This window comes from Ursus arctos, unplaced genomic scaffold, assembly GCF_023065955.2.
Source record: "Ursus arctos isolate Adak ecotype North America unplaced genomic scaffold, UrsArc2.0 scaffold_22, whole genome shotgun sequence".
Taxonomy (NCBI): domain Eukaryota; kingdom Metazoa; phylum Chordata; class Mammalia; order Carnivora; family Ursidae; genus Ursus; species Ursus arctos.
In genome coordinates this window covers 23,258,047-23,277,790 of record NW_026622897.1, presented here as the reverse complement: position 1 = coordinate 23,277,790, position 19,744 = coordinate 23,258,047, and the positions used below count along the sequence as shown (strand labels likewise).

Genomic DNA, 19,744 nt, shown 5'->3' with positions numbered 1-19,744 from the left:
TTTTTGTTATAAGCGTTTTTTTGTTATGGGTGTCATATTGGTGAATATTTTAAAATTGGTGACATAAATTGCTTAACCTATTTCTAAAACAATTTCACATTTAGAGTGCAGCTTTTCTGTATCCCTTCTACGCTCAGAGTTGTTGATATCTGTGTTTTGTCATGAGATACGGTCCTCTGTGCCATCAAAATTAGTGGTGCAACATTTCTTTAAAAAGTGCTCTGCTAGGGGTGCCTGGTGGCTCAGTTGGTTAAGTGTCTGCCTTTGGCTCAGGTCATGATTACAGGGTCCTGGGATCGAGTCCCGCATCAGGCTCCCTGTTCCATGGGGAGTCTGCTTCTCCTTCTGCCTGCCACTCCCCCTGCTTGTGCTCTCTTACTCTCTGTGTCAAATAAATAAATGAAAATCTTAAAAAGAAAAAAGAAAGTGCTCCGCTCTACTCTCCAGGATTTTCTCATTAGCTCCTGACATCTGTCCTGCGGAATTTGTTGCGGGCACATTCTTGTTTGGCATGCGGTGGTCAAAAGATCTAGCTTCCCATTCTTGTTTCATGTCTGCCATAGAGTCCTTTCTCTCTGGAGCTAAGCGTGGGTTTTAGACATTTATTTTGCTCCCTACTTTCTCTCTCCAGGTGCCCTTTCTGTTTTGTCTTGATCTTTCTCTTTCGTGTTTGAGCCTTTCCTCAAAAGTCTGACGGCCTATTGACACTTAAGAGGGGTGTTCCCAGGCTCAAAGCCGCAAGGGAGAGGCCGGATAGACCCTGCAGCTTGAGTGACCCTCAGGTGTCAGTCCTGGGGGCCCTTCTTCTCAGCGCATTGTGTTTTCCTGGAGAGAACTCTGCTTCTCCTGCCTGGTGGCTGTCAGGTGCTGCGTGGGAGGAGGGGGTCAGGGGTCTCCCAGGCAGTAGGCAGATTTCCACAGCACCCCCCTTCTTTTTCTAGTCCAGTGCTTCACCCCTGCCCTCGGCTATATTTGAGGAACCCAAATCCACACTCTCTGCTGTTCTCCATGGTCAACTTTAAATCCCAGGCTGGAGAACCTGCTTTCTGCAAGGACTCCCAACCAGTTTTCCTGTTTGTAGCCTCACACGTTGGCCCGCTTTAGAGCTCCGGGCTCTCCCCCTGCTGGGCTCGGAGAGCTTGCAGCTGCCTTCTTGCTCAGTTCTCCCGGGGCTCACTTCTCCCCTCGGCCAGCACTTGGGCTCAGCCCTCGCTGCTCCACCTGACTCATTCACTCTCCAGCTTCCTGAATGTTATGAAAATCTCTTGACTGTCTCCTTTCTTGTTCTCTTTGTCTTTGTGGATTTTTACTTTTTTAAATTCCTTGAGGGGTGCCTGGGTGGCTCAGTAGGTTAAGTGTCTGCCTTTGGCTCAGGTCCTGATCTCAGGGTCCTAGGATGGAACCCTGCATCTGGCTTCCTACTCAGCGGGGCGGCGGGGGCGGTGTCTGCTTCTCCCTCTCCCTCTGCCTCCTCCCATGGTCCTGCTCTATTTCTGTCTCTCTTTCAGATAAATAAATAAGATCTTAAAATATAAAATAAAATAAAATAAAATAAAATAAAATAAAATAAAATAATGCCTATCCCAAAGGCTGCTGGGATGAATTGAGCTGGTGTGGGCAAAGCACTCCATGAAGGCTGGGGGCTCAGTCATGTTGGGTTCCTCCCTTCCTCTGTTCAGACCAGGAAGAGCTTGCCTTAGCGGTGTTGCTGTGATTTGCTCCTCTCTCTGCGGTTATCCACACGTGCCCCCTCCTGGGCCCCAGAACATGGTTCTGCATTGCAGAGTCCTGCCCGCTTTCCCTGCTGTGCCCCAGGCTCCTTGCCTTGCAGACCTTGTCAGGGGCTACCCTTTGTTGGGTGAATGGGATGATCTGCCTTCCCCTAAGACAGGCCCCTCTAAAGACCAATTATCTCTCCAAATTGCTCCTGTTGGAATATAAGTCATGAGTAGACTAATGTCTTTAAAATGTTCCAAATCTCTTGAAGGAAAAGGAAAAAGAAAAGCCACTCCATGGACTCTGGGCCCCCAGCTCAGGTGCAGAGGCCAGGAGGCTCCAGGCAGCTTGAGGAGGAAACGTTGGTGAACACCGGCAGGGTTAGCACAGCAGAGCACCCCGAGCCAGGGCAAAAGGAGAGGCAGTGTCCACCGCCAAGGAGCACCAGCCTGCTGAGGACCTTCTCTGTGGCTGCAGAGGTGGGAGAAGCAGCAGACTGGGAAGCAAGCCCCAGAATTTCTCCGAGAAGACCTTGGGTGGGAGGACAGACTGAGAAAATGAATCACATTGCTTTTATGGGAGATGCAGCGTTCCATCAGGTCAAACATCTTCACTTGCATCTTATAACCAAGATTCACGGAAGTGGAAGAACGCATCAGCCCTTCCCTCTCTGTTGCTTAGCAACGGCCTCTTTCTCCTTCCCCTAGGGTCCCAAAGGGCCCTTTGCACTGGGTGGGGGCTGGAGGTAAGATAATTACCTGGTCTGCATAATAATGAGACATTCTGGCTTCTCCGTGCAGGAAGTGCTTGCCTTGCAAATGAATAAGGCATTTAAGAAAGCATTTATTTTCCTCATTTGGGCTTTCTTGTGTACTGTCATCAAGAATTAATGTTTACCTTTCAGAGGTGCCTGGTTGCTTGTACGGGTATTTCCAGTCGTCTGGTGGATAATTGGGGGAATAGAAGGCATACCCCTAACTCTAGCGCAGACTCAGAATGTCGGCCCCTGCTCCAGAAATTGGATCAGAAAAGCCCTTTTCCTAAATTATCCTGTGCCACCCCAGGGTCTCGGAGAGTCAGAAGCCCTTGAGAGCTCCCATCCTGGCAGAAGAGCAGGCGCCAGCCCGGGACCTCAGAGGAGAGGCACCAAGATAGGATTAATGGTACTAAGATCTTATTTGGGGAAGCAACTAGGTGAGGGAAAATAGGAAAGGAGCCAGGGGAGCCATCGGAGGAAATTCAAGGTTGACTCTGACTGCAAGAGAGAGGGAGGCAAGGCTGAAGCATCCTAGCCTGCCCTGGAGTTTCAGGAAGCTTCTAAAGGGCCATACAAAAGTTTCCCAGCTAAAGCTGTTCTCGGAGGAACCCCCTCTGCCAGCAGTGGCCTTCCTGTGGGGGCACTGTGCTCTGTCTTTGGGACTTGGACACCCCCGTCTCTCTGACCTTGGAGGTCTGCAGGGTGCTTTCTCATGGCCCCACACCCAGACTTGAGGAAACACACTGCTCAGAGGCAGGGAGGGGGTGACCCGGCTGATGGGAGGTGGTGCTGCGGGTGGGGTTGGGATACCTGGGAGGCAGGTAGAGGGTTACAGCTGCGGATTGAGAAAGGAGGTACTTTTGGAGAAAGGGGTGAACTTTGGGACAGAGGAGTGAGGGTGGGAACTGGCGTGCTCACGAGAGACCTTCTGTGAAGGGGAAAAGTTCTATTTAGCAGGAGTTTTGAATCTCTCCTCTTGTTCTTTTCCCATGGTGTTGCTCCCTAGAATAGGTCTCTTACGATCAAACTTCACCTGGGAAACACTACTAAAAGCTGCTTTACTGACACCTACTATATTCTTCTCCATTTACTATAACAACTGATTATACTTATCAGTGTTTGAAAAGAGTATTTCCTTTTTCCATGTGATGGATTCATTTCCACTTTATCTTCCCTATGAAAATCACGATGTATTAACTCTGTTGTATAATAGAGGGGTGTCAGAACCACGGGCGTGTTGCCTCCAAACTATGGGGCTGTTCTCCAGTTTCTTCTGTTCTTTTCATCCCTGAGACCCGAGTAGAGTCCGAAACCTCATATCATCCAGCGTGGTGTTGATTGAAGAAGAAGGGGGCAGACAGGGGAGGGATGTGTGGCCTGCCCATGTCCTGCACCACCACGTCCGACCACTCCATGGAAACAAAGTGACAGCTCGTTAAGGAGACAGTTTCGGATGCTCCAGGGCGTGACCAGCAGTGCAGTGAGTGGCGCTCCAGGGAGGACACCATGACAAGGAGGAACAGAGAGCATCTCAGGAGGAGTAAGATAAGACCCCTCCGTCAGCATAGACTAGAGGGAGGTGGGCCCTAGGGTTTGGGGTGGGAAGGAGGAAAGAAAAGCGATGCTTGGGGTATGGTGGCTTTCGTGAGAGTTTACTCAATGCCAAGTGCATCGCATACATTATCTCACTGCCCATCAGGGACCTCAGAGGGTGAGAATCTAGGAATGTGGCCGCAGGTGACCCAGTTGGGAGCGCTAGGGACTGCTCCCAGTCTGTTCGGTAGAGTCCCTGCTACAAAGCTCTACATTGTGCTGGGACCAGGGACACACATGAATGATCAAGAGAAGGGAAGTTCAGGGCAGTCTGACCATTTGTGGTCATTGAGTGAGTCACTGAGCGGGAAAACTTTGGAGGGGCTCCTTGGGGACCCCCAATGCCCACACCTGGGCCTATGTGGACATGAACGCAACCTCATGCGTTTGACTTGGGACACTGTCAGGTTGAGCAAACTGGCCTTCTCGTTCCAAACCATGGTTCCATAAACAAATCTTTCTTAATTAGCCCTGGCAGCTCAACACCTCTGCTGTATCCAGCTCATTCCACCGCCACGCCTACTCTTGTTGGATCCAGTTCTAAAGTAAACTATGTTCTTTGAGAGCTGTTGCATACAGATGAGTTGGCAGCCGGTCTGAGCTGACCCACAGACTCGTAAAAACCAACAGGGCCTCAGCACCCTCACCCCGGATACCCAAACTCTTGGACCAGAGGTGCAAGGTCTTGCCCACATCAAGGATCCGGATGCTTTCTTGAGGACCAAGACGTTGAGTTTTTATCTCTACACTTATTCTGGCAATCCATGAGGTAAGGGGGAGAAATGCCGTATGGTCTCTTTGTAGAAAAAAGAAGTTAATTTGGGGGGAAATTTAACCCTCTTTTCCGTACTTCAAGTCTAGACAGACTGTCCACCGCTCCTGGGGGGTTAGAAGTGTGTTTTAACTTGCTCACTTAATGCTCTCGATCTCCTGATCACACGTGGATTACAAGCTATGAGCTTCATCCCTTGGTCATCTCTCAGCCCCAAGTGGGAACACAGGGGAAGCCTCGGGTCCCGCCGTGCCTGGTTCCATGGTCTTCCCTTCTTGGTAGCAGAGATATGGGCAAGGATTCTGTCCCTGATAGCATCCTTTCCATGGCTGCAGAGCCTTGCATAACAGCAAGACGTCCCTCAGATCTTCTCCATCATGAAAGCAGAGGATAAAATGCTAATAAGGTCTATTATGGAAAAGGAGCAAGCCTTATCTGGGTGAATTGTGTTGGTAAGACATTTTGCTTACCTTCCCCCAGATGCCTCTCCTTCCTTTGATGAAACATGGCCTGATTGTGAGTGAATGCGTTTGGATTTCTCAGCATTTGCTCAGCTCCCTAAATTTCTGCTGTGACAAATGCTCTGTAGCAGTGGGTGGCAACCGTTTCCTTAATGCTCTGCTTTATATGAGCCCACAGTGAACAGGCAGGGAGCCCCCTTCTCCCAACATCTCTGTTGTACAGATTCTAGGCAGAGTTGCTCCAAAGAAGTTTGTCTTTTGCAATAGGCAAGCTTTGGGGAAATAATTTTCTTCTTCTTTACTTGGTTGTACAAAATAGAGCAAAACGTGGTGATTGTGGTAAGGGGGCCATTTCAGACGAGAATTTATCCAGGTTCGCCAGCGGGAGCCCTCCCTTCAATCATGGGCTTGGCTCGCCTTGTCTTGCTCTATGATGTTTTGTGACAGTGTTAGCCTCACTCGGTCAGCTTCAGTTTTTCAAAGCAGAGTGAGGTAGGGGTATCTGAGAAGGTGCGAGACATCAGAAAAAAAAAAAAAGAAAGTTTTTTATACTTCAAGGCATAAAGATGGATTTTTTTCTGTGTAAGGAAGCAGTCCAAGTCCGTTTAGGGGCAGGGCTGAGCTTGTAAGAAGCACAGTGAATGGATTCCTTGTGAATGGTTCTTGGAGCTTTGGTGGCGTTTGGTTTTTCCTGGATTTTTTAAAATTTAGTATGTAAGATACTGTAATTGCCAAGAATGCTTTGCTCTGCAAGAGCCAAAACTCAGAATTTCTCATGCATGTCACTTTCCTGTTCTCAGCAATTCAGTTTTCTATGCTAGGTTACAAATCTACCCTGGACCTTTTCACAGCTCAGTGATTTTCCAGATTCAGCTTTGACTCCCATGCTTCGCCTTTTACCTGCCCCATGACTTCTGTGGATTCAATGCTTCCTAATTCCTTCTCTTCACGTTTGCAGTGGGATTGCTTATCTGTCTCAGCAGGTTGACCCTGAGTTTGACCCAAACCTCAAGCCTCTTGCTGCTACCATTTAAGATGCTAATGATGACTACTGCCTTTCTTCTCTTCAATATGGTCCTCATTAATATCATTATTATACATACAGTGTTTTTTCCTCATTTGCTTTTCAACAAGCTTATAATGAGCCCCCATGATGCTGTGGGAACTATGCTAGGTCCTGGGAAATTACTGAACAGCCCCGGTTCTCACAGCACTTACCGTTGAGGGGGCACACACATGGGAACAGGTGATTACATTCCAGCAGGATACATACGATGATGCATGGGGACTGCTACACAGCAGTGTAGTCATGACATAATCACTGCATGCACGGGAAGGACATCCTACTTTGCCTGAAGAAGTCCTTCTGGAGGCATAATCCTCAGCTCCCTTGGTAGGCAGGATGGGGCTGCTGGAGGCAGGAGGAAAGGCATTCCAGAACAAGGAACTAGCACTTACAAAATTACGGAGTCAGGAGAGAGTCTATGAGCAGCAGATACAAGGAATAGCAAGCTGGCATGGCAGAGGGTGGGTGGCACGGAGAAGGGTGAGGAAAGATGACACGGAAGAAGTTGCAGAGAGAATGCACGTGAGAAGGGACCTTGTGTGGGGTACAAGGAGCTCAGGCAGTATCTCGAGCGTAGTGGGAGACCATGTAAGATGATATTTAGACTTTAGAAAGTTTGCTTTGTTCCCAAAGTGCAAGGTGAATTGGGCTGGGGTAAGACCAGTGCCAGGGAAACCATTAGGAGATTCCTACGAGGCAGAACCCACAAGATCTAGTGGCAGATTGGCTGCTAGGACCAAATGTAGCTCTGAAATAGAAACTTGGGAGTCAGCTGGTCTCATTCGAGAAATTTCCCCAAAGTCCACATGATGACCAAACTTTGAATGGAAAAGAGCATTTTCTTTACATTTGCCTTCACACATCCACTATGGCCTCTTGGGTGCAGAGACATGAATTAATGATCCCCCGATATTATGGGGAGTCAGTGACTGTGTAGGGCAGGTGCCAACGGTCATGTGCTTTTCTGCTCCACTGAAATGCATGCCTGTCTGGGGAGAAGGAGAATTTTCAGCAGACTGAGTCTGCATCCCTTCCCCCCCCCCCCCGAGTACCTATGCCTTCGATGAGGCATTGCCCTGGATCCCTGCTGAACCCCAGTGTTGCCCCATAGGAGGCAGGGCAGAAAACGTGGCAGTCCTTATTGTGGAAGCTTGAAGCTGGGACAGTATCAGAAATAACAATAGAACTGCTGAAATTTAGAAGCCCTTGTACCTACGATTAATTGTCCAAATGTATTCCCACTTAAAAGGCATCAGATACTAAGCTGTCTTTCCTGCGGATTATTCCTGAGAGTGAATGCTATTTTCAGTCTTATTTTGCGGGAAAGTAAAGAAGACAGAGAAGAGGGGAAGGGAACTTAGTGTCTTCTGAGTGTTTCTGAACATGGTCACATGGGACACGATGATGTTTGTAAGACTTGCTGGGGTTAGTGGAGAAGCTGCTGTAGCTGGAGGCTGCTACCTCAGGCCTAGACATTCGTTTCAGGCCCAGTGTGGCTTCAAGGGTCAAGAGTCAATGTCTTGGTGCTCATGACACCCTACAGGCCCACCGAAAAGCTCAGGGCTGAGCAATTGGAGTCAAGTCACAGGGGCAGTTGGTGGCAGAGCTGTGACTCCGTATCAGCCATATATGCCTCCTCCTTTCACTTGGCTCATGGGTGACAGGTCTTGAAATATTAAGCAAGGTCTTATGGTTCATAATATCTGGAAAAATCAGCACCATGGGGTTTAAGTCCTGATCTGCTTTAGGCTAGCCACTTTAAGGCAACTCTAGAACTTTCTCCCTAGAGCTAAGTCCTGGGGTCCTGACAGGGACTCAAAGAGATTCCAGCTTAGTTTCCATTAGGCCCAAGAAGAAGAATATGCCAGAATATGCCTTGTATTGCTAGTTCAAGTAACTATAGAATGAATTTATTGGCTCAGAAATCAAAGTTTTCCCAGTAATTAACTGAGGATAGTTGAACATAGTAATTAGTTTTAAAGACTTCTGCTTAATACCTTCTCTTTTTCCCATACCAGCTGGGCATTGCAGAGGGCGGGTGACGGTCAGCTTGATAAGGGGCTTGAGGGAAAGCCCAGAGGGACCATCTACCTTCATCTCCAGGCCAATAAAATTATTCCAATTTTACACGTTGAGAAAAGACAGTCCTGGACTATGATAAGTTAGCCTAAGCCAAAGTGTAAGAGGAAAGGATGTAGACCTTCCCAGTCTGCTTTGTCTTTTGGGATCTATAAGATTCATGAATAATATTAGCTCTGCTCTAGATAGCAAAAAAGTGGTTGACTTGATTGTGTAGTTCATAATCCTCAAAACAAGCAGGGAGTGTGTGGAAACTGGAAAAACAAAACCGACAAACACCTAGGAAGAAAGAAAGAAAGAAAGAAAGAGAGAGAGAGAGAGAGAGAGAGAGAAAGAAAGAAAGAAAGAAAGAAAGAAAGAAAGAAAGAAAGAAAGAAAGAAAGAAAGAAAGAAAGAAAGAAAGAGATGAAGGACAAATTAGTGTGGAGACATATAAGAGGTAGACCCCTAGAAAAGTCAACAATAAACAGAAAATAACCTTAAGGTCAAAGGGCTCATAGGAGTCCATTCTCGGCTCCAGATGGAATGATCCTAAGCCATCCTTGCTGAGCTCATTATGAAAAACGTCCAGAGAAAGTGTCGCTGTCCTTGCTGTTGCCTTGTCAGAATCTGTGAGCAAATAAAGAGAGCACTGCCCTTCTACGTGAAATTCTCTGGTTCTGTTTGAGGAGTAAGGGGGAAAAAAATGCAGAGACTGGGCAACTTCAAGACTATTGAGAGTCCACAGATGTTTGACCCCAAGTAGTTGCTCCTGGAAACTCCTACTAAGGACTCAAATTGTTAATATAAAATTCAACCCAATAGCATCACAATAAAAAACAGAGCATTGGAACTAACTTTAAACAATCATTCTAAAGATTCATCAAGTCCAGCTCACCCACTGTGCAAAAGAAGAAACTAAGGTCTAGAGGAGCGAATTGACTTGCTCAGAGTCCCCAGGAAAAATACCAGCCTGAATTCACCCAATGCCGTTTTGGGTCAGTAACTTTCTTGCTCAGAGAAGCCTGTTGTTATTTTCCTAAAATGGTTCCCAGGATGTAAGAGTCTGCCTCAGTGGGCATGCGCACATATTATGTCCTGTAGTTATCAACCTTGTAAATTTTGCATTCTACTTAGATGCATGTGCCCTTATGCTTCTAAAACAAGATTCTTCCTGCATACCCTCTGAAACACAAGCCAGAAATTTCCATTTATTTAGAATTTCCCCGTGTCCACCCCCTCCCTCACTTGCAATTGCACAAAGACCAGTGTTTCTTGGCTTGCATTCAGGAATTGTATTTACCAGGGTGTATCAGTGTGGCACCATAACCCCAGGGAGCAGATTTAAATATGCAACACAATGCGGTTGAAAGCAACAGGTTAATACTGTCTTTGCACTTAGAACAACCAAAGCTCTCTCAGGTGACTACCCCTAGGGGAAGACTCATGGTTCACTGCCCTTGATTAAATTCTTGGGAGCTTTCTGGCTTTATCCAGATCTGCCATTTGTCCTTGAGGAGCTCGACAGAATCTGGAAACCATGAATAACTGTTGCTAACTTCTCACAGGAAAAGTCCCTGAAAGTTGGTCCCTTGGAGTTTAAGTCCAGTGATGTTATGTTCAGAGAGATAAGAGTAATCCCAGTTTTGTGCTGGACGGTGCATTCGACCATTTCAGGGATCAAGGTATTTTGATGCTGTTAGGGAGCTGGACCGCTGATGAATTATGCATACAGTAGAGAGAGCTCATATTGGATTCAGAGATAAGTCACAGGAATGGTCCAAAGGTCACCTCAGAAGGCCTCTGGGGAAGTCCATGCTGTGTTGGGCTTTTCTAAAGTGTGAAGACACAATCCTCACCCTGCAGAAGTTTCGGTCTCACTGGAAGGACCGGTGTGAGGGACAGCCATGAGTGTGGCACATTCTTACTGGTGGGCACATTCTCTCTTCCTGAGTCTGTTTCTAGGTTGGCCTGAGTGAGGTGAAGTGGTTGGTCTCCTCTTGCAGCCACTTCATCCTCTCAGATGGAGGGGAGAACAGAAGCCCTGAGAGGTACAAACTAAGAAAACTTACCTGGACCAGGTCCAAGAATCCCTTCAGGGGCTGGGCTCTTCATGCTCCTTTGCCTTGCCCAGATCCCACTGTGTGGGAGATGCAAGGTTTCCTTCCAGAGCCAACGCAAACACTCACCGCTGTTAAGACTCTGATGAGATGAAGTCCACTGAGGAAAGAGGCTGGCTGAGAAGTGGAGAAAAATGTGCACAGGATGTGGATTTTATTCACCTTTTTATACATGTAGTCTTTTGGCTGGGTATTTCCAGCCTCTGGTGGTCTTTGCAGTTTTGGATTTCTACAGACAAAGATGCTTCTTCAAGTGTCTAGTAGCAGTAAAGGGAGGGGTGTGGTGAGGTGAGGGACATGTGCCGGGTCCGGGCTGGCACCTGGAAGAATGTGAGTGGGGAGATCCAGCACTCGGGGCATGAAGTGACCCCATTCCTCCTGGGGACTCTGCCTACAGTGGCAGTGAAGTGAAGATGGGAAATGGGTCGCCATTTGAGAAGGTCGGTCAAGGGCAGTGGGCTAAAATTGCTTTCCAATATAGGCAGGGGCTGGTTTTCTTACACCTACTGAAGAGAAGATGACCGTGGATTCAAATCTCAGCCTAAGGATTTGAGTAGCTGTCAAGGAGAAGCTTGAGAAGCCGTAGAGGTGTTGAGAGTCAGGAAGAGATCTCAGAGGGAACTGGGGTCCTTATGGAATCGTGGAACCTGTGTCCATCTGTCTGGGAGGTGGTTCAGGGGCTGCCAGCCTACAGGCAGGGCATGACTCTGTGTTCTTGGAAGTCTCTTCCCCTCCTGGGTCTTGGAAGGGGGCTTATCATGAGCTCCCGACTCTCGTCTTGTGTCCTTGCACCACAGACATGAATCCCCAGTGACCCCACTGGGTCTAGTGGCTTCAAGGAGCAAATATGTGTTTCTAATGATACAGTTTAAGTGTGTCTCAGGGACAGCCACTTCTGACTACCTCCCCTTTCTTCTGCTGCCTGGCTCTACAGGATGAATGAGCCTTAGAGCTTTCTTCCTGCCTGAGGCCCCAAAGACCCCAGAAGTGCCATAAACCCCAGGCAGTTAATAGATCAAGGCTTCTTCCCACCTCCCCTGCCACCCGCCCCTCTGTGTCCTGCCTGCTCTTGGCCCTGCTGCTTGGCCTCCTCATTCCTGAATATTGGCTGCTCTGTCGTAAGTGGTGCAATTCCAACCAACCCGCCCCTACCTGGCCCGATCATCCCTCCTCGGTGTGTGTGTGGGGGGGGTGAGCGATGCTGCAGGAAGCAGACCTCTTCAATCCCCTCAGCTGGCCACCTCACTGCAGCGGAGTCCAGCGGAAGCTGGCCTGCAGTGGTTCTGTCTTTGCCTGCTCAGCCATGTGGGCAAGGGGGCCCCAGGGACTTCAACAGCCAGACCACGGAAAGGCTAATTTCCAAATGCAGATACAGGAAAAACCCAGGCATAGTTCATTGTGGACTAGACACCAGATGCCTGGCCATCCAAGGCCCTGCCTGTGACCAGGGATGGAGAGGTGGCATAGCGCCCAACAGAGGGAGGCTGCTTTCACCTCTGCACCCCCGACTCTCCTGCCCCGGAGTCCGTAAAAGCAATCCCACTGTGCATAGCACGTTTTTGCTTTGCAAAGTGTTCTAGGCAGGGCCAGCAATGTGGCCGCCATGCCTCAGCGAGGGAGACGACGGCATCAGGACCCGGGCTGCGAGTGGCCGGTCACAGGAGTTGGTCAGGACAGAGCCCCCGGTCCCTGCGATCTTCCTCAGCATCACACCTGGGTTTCAGAGCCTCTCACTTTCCGGAGCAGCTCCACACCGTTTCCTTCCTTCTGCTCTCCTTGCCTCCTGCTAGCTCCTGCCCCGCACTGAGAACCTCCAGGCTGTGCAGCCCCGGACCCCCTAGTCAAGCTGATGTGGGCCCCAAGGACGCCCCTCTCTGCAGTGGCAGTGGTGGCTTTTCAATATTCCAACTGGTGACACCACCACTTTTTTTCAGAGACAACCTTCTGAAATCCCTGATGTAGGGAGAGCAGGGAGACTTCCCGAGTTCCTCCAACCGTCTCTTCCTGCAAGTCACATCCACATTTAAAAATGCGTTCATTTCCCTACATATTCACCCCACCCTGCTCCACCTATGAAATATCAGGCATTTATGTGAGGCGGAAAGTTACTGCTTCTGTTTTAAATTGTCGACATAGGCAAGATTCTTCATTGGAAAACTGCTACGACATCATATTATCCCTTCAGTCATAAAGTTCTTTCTTATGTCTAACTGAGCTCCCTATTTTGCAATTCCAACTCACTTTTATATAGTCTGTCACTCATCCATCTGAATTTTCCCAAACACAACATCATTTTATCTGTACGGTGATCCCGGGAGGTAGATAATACTATTACTGTTATTTGATAGGTGGGAAAACTGAAGCTTGTTGTGTGCCCATCGTAGGGGGGAGGCAGCTCCTTTCAGAGTTCTCCAGGTTTTCTAAGTCTGCCTGAAATTCTAGAACTCTCTGAACAGTGCACTGGGCTGGCGGGGCTGCAGGGAACAAGGGAGCCCGCCTGGCCTGGGGTTTGTGAGGAGGCCGACTTTGAGCTTGCCCTTGGCCTCAGTGAGAACCTTTCCTCTCTCATCTTGGCATTGCTACCCCCACTGTCTTTGGTGCCCCCCTGATTACTTGTACAAGGTCACCCCCAGTTACTGTGGCTTTCTTAACCCTCAACACGATCTATAATTACCGTGTTTATTTGGTTCCTTTTTGTTATCTGTCCAGCTTTCTCCACCTCCCTGAACATCAGTGTTGTTCATACTATATCCCAGGTGCCCTGCACAGAGCCTGGCAAATGGTAGACTCTTAATAAGTATTTACTGACAGAAGGACAAGGAAGAACAAGCAAAGGAAGAGCAAGCAAGAAAGATAGAAAGAAGGGAAATAATTGGAAGACCTGTCTTTCCCCTCGGCCTTCCTGCTTTTCCTCCCCTACTGTGGATATTGGAATTCATGCATCGTAGGGACCAAATCTTATGGGACTTGTGGTAGAAGGATCTAGAAGACTTGGGATCTCATCCCAGCTCTGCCTCCTATGAGCAGTCTAACCTCCCTATGCCTCACCTCCTCCCTTGTAAAATAGAGATAATTATATCTACTTCATGGGGTCACTGTGAGGATTAAATGAAATAATTTCTGCAAAACCAGTTTCCAGCACATGGTACATATTCGGCAAGTGTCATTCCCTTTCCCCTGCAGTAATTTCAACATTCCAACCTCAGTCCTGCAAAGTAAAATCAAACCCTGCAGCGTGCCTCCAACCACATATGAGAGGCTATCTGCCCAGCTGGTATGAGGACCTTGTAGAGAATACACAGCCAGCCTTCTGTCTGTGCCAAAGAAAGTCACATTGGAAGGGATGCATTTTAATGAGTTTCTTCCAGTAATTAAACCCAAGGGACACATAGACCAGTTGAAACTACAGTAGGCTGAATTCTAACTTTCTAGCTCTGTGAACTTGGATTAATAACTCGGCTTCTCTGATCTTTGATTTTCCCCTCTACACACTTGGAATAATAATGATGTTGTCCGTGTCATAGAGCAGTTGTAACTGTTGAGTGTACTCATGGAGAGGGCCTGGAATATAGTAAGGTCCATAAGTGTTAGCTACTGTTGATCCATGGGTTAGAGGAAGAACTACCCCCATATTAAACTAGATTCGAGAAAACTTCATGGAACCTTCATTAATTGCCAGTTACTTCTATTCATCTTTTTGTTTTGTTTTATGAACATGGAGCCCAACGCAGGGCTTGAACTCAAACAACCTTGACATCAAGACCTGAGCGGAGATCAAGAGTTGGCCCTTAACCAAGGGAGCCACCCAGGCACCCCTCCTTTCATCTTTTAATAACATTGAAAGATACAGCCCTTTCCCATTTTCATTCATTCATCACTCCATCCATTCAACAAAAACTAGCTTTAGGCCCAGAAACGTGTGCCAGTCTAACAGTGGTTAATTGTCAGTACAGTATGGTGGTGTGCAGTTGACTTATTTAAGGGCTATTCTCCATATCTTTCCTTTCAGGGCTCAGCGCTGGATTGCACACTTTCTAGGAGTGGGGCTTTTCTCTGGGCACTTGTGCTTGGCCATTAGCGTGCACCGTCTCGTCTCCTCGCTTCCAGCTACCCTTGCATGCTGACGGGGGCCAGCCCAGGGCCTCACTGAGCTCTTGCACTGTGGCCCTGCTCTCTCCATTTCAGCCACCTCTTCAGCTTCTCTGAGCTTTTGCACGTGGTTCAGCAGCTTTTGCACTCTTAAAAACTTTAAATCCAAAACTGAGCAAATCCATGCTAAAAACGGGAGGTTTTCTGATTATGTAAATGAGTTCTCAAAAACACATGTATTTCTTATACACATTTCCAAGCACAACATTGGGTTCCAAATACATGAGATATATGTGCCACGACGCATTGTAGAAAATCTAAGCTTAACTTTGAAAGACACGAGAAAAAATGCCCACAAACGCACACAATGCTTATGAACACGCACGATCTATCTCCTTGCCAACTATTGGCATTGGCATTTATGAATTCACCATGTGTCATTTTCATACCAGCACTGGATGTTTGTTTATTTGGTCATTCGTTGGGTGAGCAAATAAAAAATGTGTTTGGCTGCAATTTAGAGGTAAATCGCTTCTCTCTCTCTCTCTCTCTCTCTCATGTGCACAGCCCAGAGGGTGCTGTGGATATAAATGGTAAACAGATCAGACCAAGTCCCCACACTGTCCTTTCAGCCAAGGGAAGACATGGACTTTCACTCATTCAAGAAATATTTGTCGCAGGGGCGCCTGGGTGGCACAGCGGTTAAGCATCTGCCTTCGGCTCAGGGCGTGATCCCGGCATTGTGGGATCGAGCCCCACATCAGGCTCCTCTGCTGGGAGCCTGCTTCTTCCTCTCCCACTCCCCCTGCTTGTGTTGCCTCTCTCGCTAGCTATCTTTATCGAATAAATAAATAAAATCTTTAAAAAAAAAAAAAGAAATATTTGTCGCGTTCTCATTATAGAAGTAGGTGTTGAGGATGCAGAGGACAGTGAGGTGGGCTGCTCTCCAGGAGGGCACTTTCTAATGAAGGCAAGATAGACAGGAACTAAACACGTAATAAAGAGGTGAACAAACAAGTTGACATGTGTAGTGATAAGAGATGGGAAGAAGCTAAAGCAGAATGGAGTGGCAGGGTTGGCGAGGCAGGTGGCGCCATCTTAGATTGGATGTTGAGGGGCCTTGTTGTTGGGTTTGGTGTGGCTGAGTCCTGAGTGAAGGGAAGGAGCTGGCCATGGGAAGGCCCAGAGCAGAGCGTTCCAGAACGAGGGAATAGCACGTTGAAAGACGAGGGCAGGATGTAGCATGGCACGTTTGAGCAGCAGACTTAGTGGAAAGATCGTGATATGAGGTGGGGCTGGAGAGTAGGGCAGAGCATGGGTCATATTGGGCCTTGAGGTCATAAGGGCGAGAGGAAGCTGAGAGAGGCTTTAGCAGGGCAGCAACATGATCTGATTTGGGGAATGTATCATGGGGAGGACGGAGAGCCAGCAGAGAGATCCTATAGCCCCCTCAAGAACTTACGTGGTTGGGACAAATGTGGCAGCAACAGGGATGGTGAGAAGAAGACAGATAGGTTCTGGATATGGTTTGTCGAAAGAGCAGATGAGGCTTGCTGATGAATCTTGCTGAAGCGGGGATGAGAGAAAGAAAAGAATCAAGATTGAATCAAGGTTTTGCTTGAAGTGGGTGGTCGTACCATTGACTGAGTTGAGGAAGGCCCCAGTGAAACAAAATCAATTATAACATAGCTTGTATCAGGTGCTAAGAAGGAAAGGAGGAAGGTGCTAGAAAGATTTTTTGGAGAATTTTCAACCCAAGGTGATCGTACCCAGATGTGCTGCCCAGGTACTCGGCGGGGAAGATGCACCTTTCCCCCTACCCCCCAGTCCAATGTTCACGGGATCTGAACTCCTGCTAAGAGCTTTTAGAGAAAGGTGCCATCGCCAAGCCATGATCTCCAGCTGCCTCTGGATCTGGAAGTCTGGTCATGCTAACCTCAGAGGAAATTCAATTGGTCTGGCACAATTGCATCTTCATGTTTTAATCCAATTTCATCGATTTATGGGCAATCTTTTTTTTTTCTGGTCCTCGGCCTTTTCTCCCCTTTGTTAATTTTTCCCTAGCAGCCAAGTAGACAAAATCTCCCCCTATGCCTCAGGTATGCAAAAATAGGCCTCATTGGTCCCTTTTTAAGCAGCCAAGAGCCTGTTATTTCCCCTTCCCAGAGGTTCTGGTGGGAAAGCCTTCTTGATGAGCCAGGGGGCAGAGGTGAGGAAGGCAGAAGAACCCTACCAAAGCCTGGAATCTCTCCCAGGCAAGACTACATGCCCTTCCCAGCATTTCCTGTGCAGCTCCTAGAGGTCCTTGAGACAGCCACCTGCTCAGATCCAGATGTGGGAATTAAAATTATTCCCTAAATGCCAATTCAACCTTTGGCTGCCTCTTCCCTCTCAGCAGAGGGACCGAACATTATTGAGTTTTTAATGTGCGGGACCCTCTGCTGGGTGTTCTTATACTGGTTCCTGCCTCAGCATTGGGAAACACGTGTTCCTAGTTCCATTTTTTATGGTGAACACTCAGGATCAGAAAAGCAGATTAATTTATTCTGTTGACAAGTAGAAGGGGTAGAGTCCAGGCCAAGGTCTGCATCACCTTCCAGCCCATCCCTTCACTACCTTCAGGACGTCCGTCTAACCCCATCCTCGCTTTGCCAACCCCACGGCAGGCCTTTTGCCATGATGTTCTTAGTCTTCGTGCTGCCCACAGCTTGGAAATCACACCCTCTGGGTGCCAGGGAGCCAGCATTTCGGCCAATGCCAAGCCCCGTAGTCAATCTCTTTGCCATTGCTACTGGTCTTCCCTCCATCCCGTCTTTTCCATCTTGACCAGCACAGCACAGGAGAGCCTTAGCAAGATGGACCATGGCAGGACTAAAATGACGATGGGAAAAACCCATCACTGAAAATGGGGACAGTTATTGGGAGTATGGTGGGCATATGGTTGGACGAGAACCAGAACACAGCGGCTTTGGCTGGAAGGTATACCATGCAGGTCTGGGCAGAGCAGCAAGACAGACACGTCAGAAAGAGAAAAAGAGAAAGAGAAAGAAAAATTTAAAAAGCAAACAACTCATGATGACCTCTAGGATTTTAATTTTGACTTTTCTTTTCTTTTTTGTTTTCCAGGCTTAATCGATTGCATTGGGAAACCAGCTGTGTACAAACGCAGGTGGGCGCTCAGTCCCGGACCAGTCAGCCGTGGAGCCGGAATTCGGGGCTGGCCCGGGACCACGTGTTTCAAGGCCGGAGACTCTGGGGCACCTGCACGCACTCTCCAGGTAGACTGGACTCATTTCTTTTCCTAGGAATTAGTGCTCATAACAGGACAGGGGCTATACTTCTGTTTTTTCCCCCCAAAGCATCATTTATTCATGATACTTGATAAGATCAGCTTTGGTCCTGATACTGTGTCATCACTAGGGTGTGTCATCACCACCCCTGGGTCCCTATGATCTATATTAATCCAGGTGAGGATTTTTGTTTTGTTTTGTTTTTGCTTTTGTTTTGTTTTGCTTTGTTTTTTAAGGCAGGCAGCTGAAAATAGAGACAGGGTGGCCTGATACATTCTTTCTTGCTCTTAATAGTGGCCCTTGTTCAGGAGGCATGCAAGGAAATCCAGCCCTGCCTTTGAGAAAATGGCCACTTGTGGGATTACACAGTGGGTAGTTTTCTGTCATTCCCTGGAGACGCCCTGAATGTGGGCTCCACACAGCTCTCCCCTCAGCGGACAACAGAAGCACCCAAGACCACCCCTCCCCCCAAGCCAATCAGGTTCCACATCCCCTTCATCTCTCTCTTTGGTGTGTGTGAGGCAGAGGGAAAGAATGATACGGGCTGGATGTGGGGGCAGGGAGGGGCTGTAAAGGGTCCCATGGGATTCCGGCTTGTCTGGGAGATTGTGCTGAGTCCACAGAGAGGTCCGTGTAAATAAGACTTGGGTTATTAAGGTTCCTGGCTCCAGGAATAAAACAAGGGCTGTGGGGAAGGAACAAGATGCTAGGAAAAATGAAAATAAAACCCATACTGAGAGGAGAAGAGAGAGGGAGAGGATGAAACTGAGCTCTCAGGGGAGCACGAGAGGATGAACAAGCAATGGCAGATATGTGAGCATGGGGTGGGGGCGGTGCATGGAGGCTGGGCTGTGGTACCACGGAGTGAGGTCAAGGCCACCTCCTGGCATCCGGTCAGATCGCCTGCGAGTCCATGGACCTCCTGCTCTGGGGAACGGCAGACCTGGCTCCCAGGCACATGACTTTGGCCTGACCTCCAGGCCTGGGAGGTGTGAGGGGCGAGTGGGCAGGGCTGAGATGGCCCTTCACCCTGGAACTGCCAGGTCAGGGTCATACCAAGGGCAGTTCTCAGTTCTGTGGAGCCCAGAGGGGTGGTGCAGGAGTGGGAGGCACCCACATTCTACCTCAACTGCTCCACCAAGCACCATCTGGGCCAGGTGGGAAAGAAGAATTTCTCCCACAGATATGGAGAAAGGAGACATCTCTACAAATCCTAGTAGCATTCCTTTTCAGGGAGTGAGGACGAGCAGAAGAATCTTTCTGTACCTCCATGCTCTTGAGACCAAGACAGTGGTGCCTCCAAAGTCACAGTGGCCACTTGCTGAAGGAGGGGACGTCAGATCCAGCCCAGGGCCCGGCGAGGGCCTAGCGCAGTGCTTCTGGCTGGTGCTGGAGGACGAAGTAAGAAGAGGAAGACAAGAAGGGGAGTGTGTTGTGTCCCTACTGTGCAATAGGCCCCTTGCATGTGTATTTTTTTCTGTATAATATAATATAATTCCCATACCATACAATCCCCCACTTAAAGTGTACGACCATGGTTGCTTAGCATTTTCACCGAGTTGTGTGACTGTCACCACACAAGGGCAGAACACGGTCATCACCACGGAAAGAAACTTCATACCCATTGGCGAACATTCCTCATTTCCCTCTTCCCCTACCCCCTGCAACTACCAATCTCACTGCTCTCTCTGCAGATTTGCCTAGTGTAGACGTTTGTAGAAATGGCTCCTTCCACTTTGCAAATGCTTCGATGTTCTTCCGTGTTGTAGTATTTCGTGCCTTTTTATGGCTGAACACTATTCATTGGACAGCTGTGCCCTGT

At 48.3% G+C, this 19,744-nt stretch overlaps 1 protein-coding gene across 2 annotated transcripts in view; it reads left to right on the top strand.

Annotated features, from left to right (window-relative positions):
- Positions 1 to 4,657: 4,657 nt before the first annotated feature.
- Positions 4,658 to 19,744, top strand: part of KCNJ1 (potassium inwardly rectifying channel subfamily J member 1) — a 30,182-nt gene continuing 15,095 nt past the window's right edge. For both annotated transcript variants that reach the window (XM_057316727.1, XM_057316726.1), the window contains exons 1-2: positions 4,658 to 4,835; positions 17,759 to 17,910. The gene's annotated coding sequence lies outside the window, so the exon portion shown is untranslated. The remainder of the gene's footprint in view (positions 4,836 to 17,758; positions 17,911 to 19,744) is intronic.